We start from the raw sequence: 13,706 nt of genomic DNA, 5'->3' as shown, positions 1-13,706 counted from the left end.
TTTAAACAATGGCCCAAAGTACATTTTGCTGAATTAAACCCAGTTACCACATGTACAACAATCTATTTCAGAGTAAAGAGTTTCTACTGAGAAAAAGTAAAGCACATGGAATCAAAACAGACACAGAATTTATTTAGAGAACACCAAATAGACAGTGCATTCCAATTTTATCACATGGGAAAGTTAGCGGTCCAAAACGCAAAATGGAGAGTAAAATCCAAATTGCGCAAAGTGAAAAAAAAAATTGTGAGAGCAGAATATACCCAGCAAAAGACAGCATTTGAAAATTCAGGTTTGAGTAGAGTAAAAAACTTAGCGGGTATCAGATTTTTCGTTCTCATAGTCTGTATGGGGCCATCAACAGTGAAGACCTGTTTTCTTGAGAAAGACTGGCTTTAGGCAAAAAGGGTGAGGCAGGATATAAATCTAAGAAATAAAAATATTTTACTTCTGATTTATATCCTGATCTCTTAAGAATGATGAACCGAGGTATGGTTATCACACCCAGATATTCAACAAAACTTGCAGACTCTGTCCTTCTTACAGACTCATGATGGGAGATCATTATTTTTTCAAATCCAGGTTTTACACTTAAACCCAGTATCTTGTTCCTGTATAAAACATCGTCTTCAAAAAGGAGGCTAATGGCAAGAACATTTCTCCATTCAGCAGGAGCTGTTTAATTTCTCTGAATCCTGTCTTGGGGAAAACGAACAAGCCGTTCATTTTCAGAGCAAGATAGATTTTGAGCATCTTGAAAGGCCAATGAGTTAGTTACTTTTTCAACAACAGCCACCACGTGGCAGTGGAGGTGTGCTCTGGGTATGGTCAAAAAAGTAAAGACATCAGCTACGATGGCGTGATTGAAGCTCTGTCCATTCTTTGGGTTTGTTGTATATAAAAAACCGATTGCACTGTCATGGCCACTATCTTGACATATTTTAACCATATTCTGCGGACCCCCCCCCCCCGGTTGCCAGAGAAAAGGGGACTTACTAGATTTTCTATGATGGGACTTGGTTTGCAGCAACATTTCTTAGCACATTATGTGAAGCAAGCAACTACATTTAATTTCTTTTCCTTTTTTCTTGCTCAACATGCATCCATTGAATTCCTGACTTAGTTGCCTCCTCCTGTCTTGGTTAGAACCATGACATTATTGAAGGACAGCATGCCACTTCTGTTCAAAAGCACACCCCCCCCCCCAAGAAGTGATACTTCTATCCCAGAATTATAGATTGGAATTCTTGGATTCCAAGAATTCTTGAATTCACTGTCTGATCAAGACATTTACTGTCATGCTGCAGTTTTTGTTAACTTTATACTGTAATGAGAAAGTCATCTTAAAATACAGCTGTGAGCTCTTTCTATTTGTCTTGATATCGTCTGTGGCTGGCCTGCTTTTCTCACTGGTGCCACCTATTTGTGTGTTCAAGGGTTTTTTGTTTTTTTGTGTAGGGCACATCTCAATCAGGATTTCAATGAATCAGCATTCATGGTGTTGATGTAATGCCCATTAATGCAGTTATTAATATAAGGACTGTAAACCAGGGTTCCTCAACCTTGGCAACTTGAAGATGTGTGGACCTCAACTCCCAGAATTCTCCCAGCCAGCATGGCTGGCTGGGGGAATTCTGGGAATTGAAGTCCACACATCTTAAAGTGGCTAAGGTTGAGGAACCCTGCTGTAAACCAACCAACCCACCCCAAGTGATCTTATGGGGTTGACAATCTCTCTCCCACATACTCACACTTCTTCTGGATGCAATGGCATCTGTGTCAAACAAGTCAAGATGTACGTGTATCAATGTTGCAAAGGGGTGGGACTTTGATTGTATTGCCATAACCATCTTGACCCCCCCCCCCACAAGACAATGCTACCATGTCATTTTACACATTGCGTGTTGAAAAGGAGCAGGACTTTGTGAAGCTGTGGCTGTCATACTGGCTTTGTTTGACCCCCTCTGTTGATATCCCTGCTGCATACTGAAGTGCTACAGGTCTGCTTGGGAAGAGAAGCTGATTCCAACCCTCTGTTTGGTCCAGGGATCAGCAAGGCATAACACTGTGCTGTCCCAACATTGTGGAATTTCCTGATGCTGGGTTACCCCTTCTCTAAAACCATTTAGGAAAAAGGTAAAAATGATCCTATTGTGGCATGACTTTGGAGCAGAGATCTGCTATGATGACTATTTTTTGACAGTAACTGCTGACTGAATGTTTACGTAAGTTTTTTGGTTGTTTTTAATGGTCTGCTCTTTTTCCGTTGCTACTTATGGTTTTTTACTGTGAGCTGCTAGTCTCATCGATTGGAGTGGCATGTAAAATACACACATAAATATGATTTTAAAGAAAGCAATAGGTTTGCTATCATTCAGCCTGCCCTGCTCCTATACCATTATGTTGAGATTTCTGGATTTCTTTCTTTCTGCTGAAGTCATGCTTTGTATCAATAATGGTTATCCCTTAGTCAATAGAATTGGCCTGTAACCTCTCCCTACTTGGCAGATAGTAAACTTTACTAAAGACAGTGGGTGCTTCCAAGAAACTAAGGTGACCAAAAATGAAATGGGTGTCACAACCTCATAATGCCAACCTTGGCCTTTTGGGGTTGCATCCTGATGTGAACCACAAGGACATAAACCCCTGTTGGGGCCCAATGTGACCAGGCTTGTTGAAGGTGTAAGGCAAGGAGGAGTCCAGAGTGCCCTGTGTCTATGGGCCCCAAGGTAAAGGTTCCCTGCCTTCACTATTTGTAATAACTAGTTGCAATGAAACAGAGCTCCTGATCACTCCAGAAATACATGCCCATGGAAGGGGTCTGCCCTTGCCTTCTTCTGAGGTGCATTTACTTAATTGTTTGATTTGTATTCCACCATTCATTCAGGACCTCAAGGTAGCTACTTACTATTCACTCCTTCCCTTTTTGCCCATAATAATATTCCTGTGGGGTAGGTTGGGTTGAGAAAGTGTGATTGGCCAAAAGTTATCCTGTGAGCTTCTGTAGCTGAGGGTGGACTAGAACTTGAGTCTTCATGCTCTTAGTCCAATGCTAGAATTTCCTAGTTTCCTATCTAAATGCTAACCAAGTCCAACACTGCTTAGCTTCTTCAGGATCAGCCAAGGTCAGCTGGGTGTTGCCCCTTGCTATGACATCCTACAAATTAGACTTAAACAGAAAATGAGGAGAAATACAGAAAAGACGTACAGAAATACGGTTAATATGTAACTTAATAGTTAAGTTATGCAGAACCATAGCTAAATTTTCTTACTTGCATTAGATTATTCCAAAGAATTTTTTTTAATTCCAAGGGTAAGAATGCAGACTGAACACTATATTGTTACTCTTCTTTTTTATTTTCTTATAAGCTTATTGCTTTTTAATTAATAACAAAAGTAAAAAGAAAAACAAAACACAAAACACAAAAATAAAAGCGACAGACGTACAGCAAAGAAAATAAAAAACAGCATAATAGGTCATTATAACAGTAAATAGTTACAAATCTATATAAATGTATCTAATGCAAATATTATTCAGATGCATATATATTTCCAATACATTTATGTAACTATCTTTTTTTTTTTTTTACCTACTGTGTTTTGTATAAATGAGTCCCATATTTCATTATACTTGTCCACACAAAGTCTACGTCTATAGGCAATCCGCTCGTAAGTGGCAAGTGCAATCAGGTCTTCAATCCATTGAATAAATGGGGCCATCCATTTATTTTTCCAATTTATTTATTTATTTAACCAATTTATATAGCTGCCCAATTCACTCACAGTGACTTTGGGTGGCTTACAGAAATACAAAACCCACTATACCCACCCCCAAATCTGTAATATCAGTCTTTTGGCCATAGCAGGGGCACAGAGAATCCATTTACGTAGGTATACAGTTCAAAGAATATTATCCTCTGAAAATTTCAGCTTTTGTCGCACTATCATATTTATATAGTCCACTACTTTCTCCCAAAACTTAGTAAGTATAGGACATTGTAAAAACATATGTCCTTATTACATCTCCACTGCTGTTTTTGACAATCCTATATTGTTACTCTTCTTAACGTGATTGGTTTTGAAGGCGCATTCCTTTGTCCTGGGCAAAGACTTTGCAGACCAATAAATAGATAAACAAATAAAAAAATTCAATAGACCCCTTTCTTATCACAGACCAACCTTTCTCAACCTGTTGATCTCTGCTCATATTTGGAACAACTGAGTTGATCATTCCGGATTACAAATCATGGGAGTTGTGATCCAACACATCTGTAGCACATCAGATTAAGGAGAGCTATTTTGCCACACTCAAGTAAGGGGTGGGAATAGTTTCTATGCCAGAAGATTACAAATGTTTGTCAAAAGCAAGAAAAGCGGGGCCAACAGTTAAGATAAAAGTTGGATGAGGAAGAGGATGGGGATACTGCTTTCTTCATTCTGTTTAACTGAAGAACACCTTCTCACCCTTATTTCATCTGTTAGCAGAGTGATTTTAGATAACATTTATCTTCATGGGATTTTTTTATATGGTGGTAAAAGGGTGTTAATGGATTATATCATGCTGCTAAGCAGTTCAGTCTAACATCAGATGCATGCAAATGGGTTTATGTAAGAGGCTTGTTTTGTTGTTGTTCAAAATGAAAAACAATGTAAGAACATTGGCAGCATACAATATGTCTTGGGTTGCTTGTTGGGGAAAAAGAAAACTTTAATTCAAAGTCCTTAATTTCCACAGTAAAAAATGCACATTTCCTTATTTCCTTCAGCAGACGTTTTGTAGGTCACATTAATGCTACTTCTCTGTATAGCCTTTTCATAAGGACAGCACAGAGAAACTTGTTCATTGATTTATTTATCAGCTTTTCATAGAACTGTTCCACCTAGCATGGGACACAAGGGAAACTGGGCAGAGATTCAGATGACAAAGTAATTAATACTGGAAAAAAATAATAGAGTCATGTAGTTGGAAGGGACTGCAAACTTCAATCTCGTCTAACTCTCTCAGATATCCAGAAAAACCAATTAAGTCATCTTTGAGATTTGCCTCTTCTTAAAAACTTCCAGAATTGAAGAACCCATGACCGCCACAGGTAGACTATCACTGTTGGACAGATCTTACTGTTAAGACGTTTTTCTTTATATTTAAATTAAATCTAGGCAGCTGTTATTTATACTTTTGTATTTCTAGACCGAATTTCTGTAGCAGTGGAAAGTAGTTTTCAGCCATCTTCCTTCTGGCACCGTTTAATGCACCTAAACACTCATATTCCATCTTCCCTCTGAACATGGATATCATTGGGAGAGTTAAAGGGTAGCAGGTGAAAGAAAAAGACTAAGAATCTCCATTGAGAGACAGGGATGAGGAAACCATACAGTTATTCTAAATTTTTAGGTAGGGAGGATAAGAAAGACGTTGTTGGATCATGCAGAGGCACATAGAGCCAAGTGTCCATTTTTCCTCAGTGGCAAAGAACCCCACAAGAAAGATATGAAGGTAATGTAGTGAACTCATTTGAGAAGTTGACAGTGCAGTAATAGTGGATAGATGTGGGAATAAGGCAGCTCTGGGACTTCTTCCAGAGTGGGAGTCATGACCTTTCTGCTGGAATGAGTTCCTGGTCAGTACATTTACTTACCGTTTTATTTCAAAAACCTGTCCTTCACATTAAACATGTATTAGAATGTAACACAATTGTTGTACAACTTGAAAAGAATTTTTTAAAAGACATGTAATGACTAGAAAGACTTGGCAATAGTTTGAATCTGCAATAAAAAGAAGGGTGTAGTGGTTGAGGCGTCAGGCTAGAAACTGGGAGACCATGAGTTCTAGTCCTGCCTTAGGCCTGAAGCCGGCTGGGTGACTTTGGGCCAGTCACTCTCTCTCAGCCCTAGGAAGGAAGCAATGGCAAACTACTTCTGAAATCTTGCCAAGAAAACTGCCTGGACTTGTCCAGGCAGTTGCCAGGAGTCAACACTGTCTTGAAGTTTCACACACACATGCACACCCACCCACCCATGTGCACGCACACATGCACAAAGTAAAGACCATTTTTCTCTTTATAGTCCATCACCCCCAAAAGGTTGGCTTTTACTCATCTTCCACATTCTATAAAGCTGAAAGTAACCCTCAAGGAAGAGAGGAGAAAGAGGAGGAAGGAGGTCCTGTTTAACAGTAACCAAACAGAGGGCCAGTGATCTCTGTCCAATCATTATCTTTGCCATGAATCCTATATACAGTATGTGTTAAAACCAAACAATGTATTCAAGCAGGAATTAGAAGCTAATTACATAAGGTGTCTGCATGCATTATTTGGAAGTGTGTGTGTGATTTTTGCCTGTCTTGTGCTGTATTTCTCTTTTCTCATGAACAACTTTTTTATATCTAGAGCTTTGACTTTATCCGTTTAATAGTAGTACAAGCTTGCATGATTGCACAGCTATTCCTGATGTAAAAGGATTGGCACAAGGATTGTTCTGTATTTCTGGGCTTTGGGTAGGAAAGTCCAAAGCATTTTCCTTTCCTTTTCCTAGAGTAGGCTGAAGAGAGAAGTTCCAATAGAAGAGAATATGTGTAACTCAGGGTTGAACTATGGAGTCCTTGGTGCTCTTTGAGCTTGGTTGTTTGCTTCTAGATTATTTGACTAGGTAACATCATCAGAGCTAGTGAGTGTGGGGTTTGCTCCCTGTTTATATACAATGGCTTGCCCTGCCAGTGTTGGTGGAGGTGTGGTTTTCTCCTTGGTACTTCCTTGATTAGGGTATTGTTTTCTGCTTGATGGTTTGTCTGGTGTTAATCCCAGCTTATCTGGGTGTTGGCTGCTGGAGACGATGTATTCTGGTCTTTTTTGTTTCCTCCTTAGCTTTTTTATTATCTCTTTTGAATGGTGTGTAAATGTGGTTTATCTCTATGTGTCTCTTGATTGCTGATTTGTCTCAATGCCAAGCTTCCAGGAATTCTCCAGTATTTTTGGATTTAGCTTGGTCTAAGATGCTCAGTTTCCCAGCTGAAACTATGGTTGACTCTGTCCATGTGTTGTGAGATTAAGGATTTTTCATTGTCTCTCCTGACTGCTAGTTGCTGTTCATGGATACGCTCTGCTAGCCTTCTGTATGTCTGTCTAAATAGTGGTTGTTACAGTCCTTACACAGTATGTTGTGGTTGACTCCTGTTTTTTCTTCTTGGGCTACTGGTCTTTTGGTTTGCTTAAGATGTTTTGGAGGGCTTTAGTTGGTTTGTGTGCTATGGTGATGCCGTGTGGTTGTATTAGTCTGTTGGTTGTTTCTGTGATGTTTCTGATGTATGGCAGTGTTATCCTTTCATAGCTTGTGTTGGTTGTGCTGTAGTGGGTTGAGTGGACAGGCACTATTTGATAAAGTTGTGTGGGTGTCCATTTTGTTGGAAGATGTTGTATAGGTGGTCTGTTTCCTTTTCTGCTGTTCCGGGTTGCTGCAGTGTGTTTGTACTTATTTGAAGACAGAAGTCCTTGGTAGAATGACTAACCCCAGCAAAACAGACTGGGGTCTGTCAAGATGTTTTTATTTGGCTGATGGCAGCTTATCATTAATATATTTTAGGTGGGAAGTCTGGAAAGAAGAGATCTGCCTCTGTGGCTTTTGATTTAGCTTTCCTTCCATTTATAGCTGTGTATGTAAGGATGTACTTTTATTATATCAAGCACAGATTCTCTAATGGCACAAAGACCATTCTACTGATACTCATCTGCATTACAGAAAGCTGGTAATAAGAACAATGGCTTGGAAAACAGGTACCAAGGAAGTTGTAAATTGATTTAGGTGGCAACCACAGCCAGAACTCTTGACATATAGGCCAATGGGGAAAAAATATTGCAATTTTGTTGATAAGTAAGGGCTGCTGGCTGCTTTCCTGACCGTAAAACTCACTGAATGTAATGGGACTCATTTCTAAGTAAGATTGCACTATGAATGAGAAGTAAATATTTTAATTATTTCTGAATGGTTGCATGCATTTACAGCGTAAATGGAATTTACTAGAATTTTTGGCTTGAATGTTTGCTGTTCTTGCCAGAAGCAGTTTTATCTTGACATCTGCCAGACACAACTAAGTCAGCAGTGAAAGGAAGTAGGAAGAGTGTGATAAAAGGCCCTTATCTGAGATTGGAGGAAGCTTTAGCTCCAGCCAACAGGAAAACAATTCATTGTTTTGTTTTTTAATCAAGGGTAGGTTGTGAAAGATTTACAAGCATCTGAGTTACTTGAATGTCACGGCATTTTGTCTTTTCAAAAAAAACTGCAGGCAACTGAATAGTCCATTTTCCAAGTTACATTGCTGATGACATTTTCATTCCATTGTAATCTGGTTTGCAATGCAGTTTCTACTTTATTTTCAAGAGCTTTACCAACAGGAAATACTCAAGAAGCAACCTGAACCATACTAAGAATGGTGTGTCCCTAAGAAGAGTTGGGCCTGGTTAGTACTTGAAATTTAAGGACTGTAAACTAAACTGGGAAGTTGGAAAACATTCCAGAAGAAGGCAATAGTAGCCAGAATGATGTGCCCCACAGCTCTCAAGCCCCAGAACAATTGTCAGAAGCAAAAGTGCTTCATTTGACTGGGAAGGTATGTAACTACATCTAGAAGTAGATGCATGCTTATATATACTTATACCACTCTGTTCTGGGAATTGGTTATCACTCCAGACCTAGTCAATTATAAGTGAATCACATTCAACAAAAGAGAAAGAAATTATCAATTTCTCCAATTTATGTATGTTTTTAGAGATGCTTCAGAATAATTAAAAACAAAACAAAAAACCCTCAAAGGGATTACTAACTGCTACTAAACACTTAAAACACTACACCTGCCATTACACTTAAAATAGCATTCAACTACTAATGGAAAAAAACAAAGCAAGCCATTCTAACATCACCCTTATTTGCAAGAATGCCTTTGGGACACAAATCAGCTCCATAGGCATTCTGAATAAATGAAAATGGTACTTGACTGCAACCCATTGCTTTGTGGACAGCGTACCTTAATTCTGGAGTGGGGGAGGAAGAGAGATAAAAGGGAAGATAGAATGTTGTAGATTCATCTATTTTAAGAGTTGGAAGGGAGATTGTGGATCTTCTAATCCAACCCCCTGCCCAACGTAGGAATCCACTATTTCAATATCCTCAATGGATGTCAATCCATCCTCTGTTTAAATGCCTCCAGTGAAGGAAGGTCCACCGCTCAGTCCTGAGTAGAAGTAAAAGAGCATCCCAGGAATGTTAGAGCAATTGCTTTAGGTTACTGGTAAACTGGTATTACAATTCTCATAATTCTAAATGAGTCCATTGGTCCCAAATTACTGTCTTACACATAGTAAACATTCCATTCACAAGGAGAAGATGCAGAAGGCCTTGTAGCACTATATCCGAAATCAGACTACACAATATTTAATCTGGTTGGAAGTGAGAGAACGTTGATCATTCCAGGAAATCTGAATAGCAAGAAAATTGAGCAGAATTACATCAAAACTGGGGCCATTTCTTCATTGATAGGCTTTACATGCAGCTAATCTCTCCTAGCTGAAAATGAAATTCATAAAGTGTGAAATCAACAGCTAGTAACTGCTTCAAATACTCAGGACTGCAAAGGAAAAACAGCATTCAAGGTTGGGCTGGCCCTTGTTTGCGCCTTTACGCCTTTAAATTTCATGCATTTATGCATAGGTACACAGAAGAAATGGTATTTTCCTCTGTTTAAGTCTCTACAATGAATGAACCGTGCATGGCTATTAAAAACCTGGTAAAATGACTGGATTTTTTACAAAGTACAAAGTACAAATCACTCTGAGTATGCAGATGCTTTTAAGTGATGAAATACGATCTGAAGAGAAACCAGAGATGAAAATTGTCTTAAAGGCAACTGGCTTCTTTTTATTTATCAGAGCTAACAATTATACAATCTCTTTTGCAGATTTGTATCAGCTGATTGCATATGGTAATTATAAAATTAAAACATCCTGAGACGTGGCCATCCAGCATCATCTTAAAACCTTGGAGGTTTAAGAGGTGGAGAACCTACAACTTCCATAGGCAGATTGTTTCACTGTTGTACATATCTTACCATCAAGATTTTTTTTTTCTTACATTTAAATGCAATCTAGATAGCTGCTGAATATATCTGTTATTTCTGGTCCTAGTTTCTGTGGAAAATAGATCATTAAATTCATACCACACTGTGTCAATTTTTACAGAAGAAAGATAAATCAAAATTTCAAAATATCTGAAATTTCACAGACAATTTATGTATTAAGATCTTGGTGTGGTTCTGATTCTAGCTCAGAAAAGAAGTCATGGGACTTCAAAAAGCTATCTTAAAGGAGAGACATGCTTTCCTGGATTACATTTGGGCTAAGATATTTAAGCTTTCCTTGTCTCTCTGTCACAACTCACCGAGAGATTTCCAACCTGATGAATTTTATCAATTTCACATACACATTTCATTTCTGAATCACACTTTCTGCAATGTATGATTTTAAAGAAATGAGTACCTGAATCATTTTAAAAGTATTTGTTCACAATTTTTGCATGCACATTAACTATAATTTCTCTGTGGACTCATATGCACTGTACATTTTGTCCTACAATAAACACTTTCATCCAAAATATATGTTTGATATTTTGGTACATTTTTAAAGCCTATTACACTGAAAAATTCAGAGAAGGTTCACTTAAAATTGGTCTGAACAAAAACTTCAACATAGGTAGCCTGCAATTCACTCAGCAGAACCACAGGAAAAACTAAGAATCTCTTATGCCATTTATTTTAAAATATATCCTTTCAAAATGCACTGATTAATCATCAATATATGATGTAGCAACTCATTTTCCCATACCCTAGAAACAAATCAATGACTTGATGTTCAAGGATGGATGAACTGAAGAAATGATCACCAGTTCAACCTGTATGGATCTCTATGTGTTTGCTCATTTTCTCATATCTGAATGCCTTATTTAAGTATTTGTTTAAATATAAAGAAAGAGCAGGAGTACAGACAATTGTTTTAATGTTTTGGACTTGTATTTCTATATATTTGTTTACAAGAAAGACCCATTTAATCACTCACATATTTTATTTGTAACTTTATTTGCATTTATTTTTCTGAATATGAACAGGTAAAATGAGTGCATTTACAATGATACTCTAATCTTGTTTGAACTCCTAATGGCTAATTCTCACTTCATTAAGATTCCTAATTCTGTTGCCATGAACCTAAAGAAGCAATAACTCAGGTATTAATTCATTATTTATTCATCATGTTTGGACTTTTACTTTTTTTTTAAAATACAAAGAAGAAGAATGCAGGTTACTCATCCAAATTTGCATATCATGAAAAAATAGTCAGCAAGAGAAGATTTATTTCACTATAGCTACTAGAAAGAATTAATGTTCAAGGTAAGGTAGAATTTTTTACAATTCTGGCTTACCATGAAACATGGCCAATTTCTTATACTGTTGACATTACAGTTTGGGGTACATAGGGATACTGGCATTAATAAATGGGATAACTGAATGAATAAAAATGATTGATGTAGTTATCCAGCATGTCTAGAATTTTTGAATAACTATACTTTTAATTAGTTATTCATCTTACTGTTATTTTTCTTTTTCTGTTAATATTTTATTAGACTTATACCTACTCCAACCAAGAGGCATACTCAGTGGTTTAGGTATGTCCATAAAAATACAATAATACATTCATGTATAAAAGAAACAAGCCACAAAATAAACACAATGACATATCAATCAGTTGCTTGTTTTTCAAAGTTTACTACCTAATTTTTTTATAGCTTTTAGTACAGTTTGCATCTATTTTCCACCTTGAAAGGGTGGGAAATTGATGCTTTCTGTTCCAGCAATCATGATCAGAGAGAATTCCAAGGGTTACAGAATGTGATCCTAGACACTACATTTGGCTCTGGAGTTGGAGGATGCCCAGCTGTGAAGTATGAAACACTTTAATATCTATCCCCTCAGCTTCTTGGTGTACAGATGTGTCTGTCAGGCTAAGTTTTTTTTAAAAAATGGAAAAATTAAAAGGCTAAAAGACTATAATTGCTAAGGAAATGGAGGCCTACATTTATCTCACCTTAGAATCAATCAAAGCCAATAGCCATGCTTTCACACATGGAGGGGCTGCTCCACAGCAAAGACTTCATCCCCATGGGTACAGCATGACTATATGCAGTAGGATCATGTATTTATAGAGATAATCATGCTATGCGCTTCAAGATCTGGCTTGTAGGTGATCTCTTTTGTAAGGCCTGTTCACCAATCCTTGGATGTAGAGTTGTTTAGGGTTTTTCACTCAGTAGAATGTAGGCATTGGTCCATCTGGCTCAGTGCATCACAATCTCATTTTAACAGACTAACTGGGGAGAAAGCTGTCAATTATGCAAATCCTGTGAATCATAGTAGAAATTTGGTCTGCTGTATACAAAGTCTGTTGCTGTGAAGTCCAATAAAGCACTATATTGCTAAAAGTGAACAGCAACTTCAAACAGGAGTTTTTTGAGGGTCTATTTTGAGATGTTAGGAAATTAGAATTGTTATTTATTTATTTATTTATTTAATTTAGCGCATTTGTATAGCCACCCCTCTCACAAACACACAACTCTGGCATCATACAACACAGCAACAGTTAAAAACTCCACAACAATCTAAAAACAATCAAAAATAAAATAAACAGTTAAAGCAAACAGATAAAATAAACATATAAAACCCAAGAAACGGGAGAACAAACATCACTTAATCTCATACAGCCACCTTGCAGGCTCTCCCTGGGGTCCCCAAGGTTGGTGAAAAAAACATGTTTTAAGGGCCTTCCGGAAGGCTAACAGAGATGGGGTAACCTCACCTTGAGGGGAATAATGTTCCAAAGGCTGGGGGCCATAGCAGAAAAGGCACTCTGCCTGGGTCCCACCAGATGGAGCTCCTTTGGAGACAGGACCTGCAGCATACCCCTCCTGCCTGACCTGGTGGGATGGGTAGATGTAATCAGGAAGAGGTAGTCCCTCAAATAACCCAGTCCCATGCCATGTAGGGCTGTAATGGTCCAAACCAGCACCTTGAGCTGCATCTGGAAGCAAACTGGCAGCCAATGAAACTAGTGGAACTAGGGGCACATGGAACTCTCTGCGCAGCCACATTCTGCACCATCTGAAGTTTCCAGATGCTCTTCAAGCAAAATGTTTTTCATGCAAAACAGGTATTAAGTTAAGCAGAGATAACAGATGAAGGCTCTGCTCCAATTTCTCTCTCTTCTTTAGTTTTTTTTTTAATTTCCCCAGAAAATAGGATATTTTAAAAACATCTAGATAATGATTAAAAAAAAAAAACCAAGCACAAAGCTGCAGCTCTATGAATCAAAACAACTCCTTTATTTTAACACTAGAGAACACAATTGTGAATTAACAGTATAATGGAGAAGATACTATCATTTGCAGATAAATTGGATGTCTATGTCTTCAACTTTTGATATGCTCAGCAGCAGCAGTAGCAAAAGAAGCATATTCACTTCAGAAGCATACATACCTTAGCAAAACAATTTACGGGGTTGAGGGGTGGGGAAGCAAAACTAACTAGATAAAAGGCAAGCTTAGAAAAGGCCTAGAACAAAATAAAGAAACAAATTAAAACTTTGCTTGCGTTCCCAATAAAATAAGGGGAAAAAAAG

At 37.9% G+C, this 13,706-nt stretch overlaps 1 protein-coding gene across 13 annotated transcripts in view; it reads right to left on the bottom strand.

Moving 5' to 3' along the window:
- Window positions 1–13,706, bottom strand: part of MAGI2 (membrane associated guanylate kinase, WW and PDZ domain containing 2) — a 659,127-nt gene that overhangs the window by 167,161 nt on the left and 478,260 nt on the right. The window lies entirely within an intron of this gene.

Source organism: Python bivittatus, unplaced genomic scaffold, assembly GCF_059951505.1.
Source record: "Python bivittatus isolate LINGU-HERP-01145 unplaced genomic scaffold, Pbiv_v1 ctg000120_np1212, whole genome shotgun sequence".
Classification (NCBI taxonomy): Eukaryota; Metazoa; Chordata; class Lepidosauria; order Squamata; family Pythonidae; genus Python; species Python bivittatus.
The sequence above is the reverse complement of the archived record's forward strand: the minus strand, read 5'-3'. Positions and strand labels throughout refer to the sequence as shown.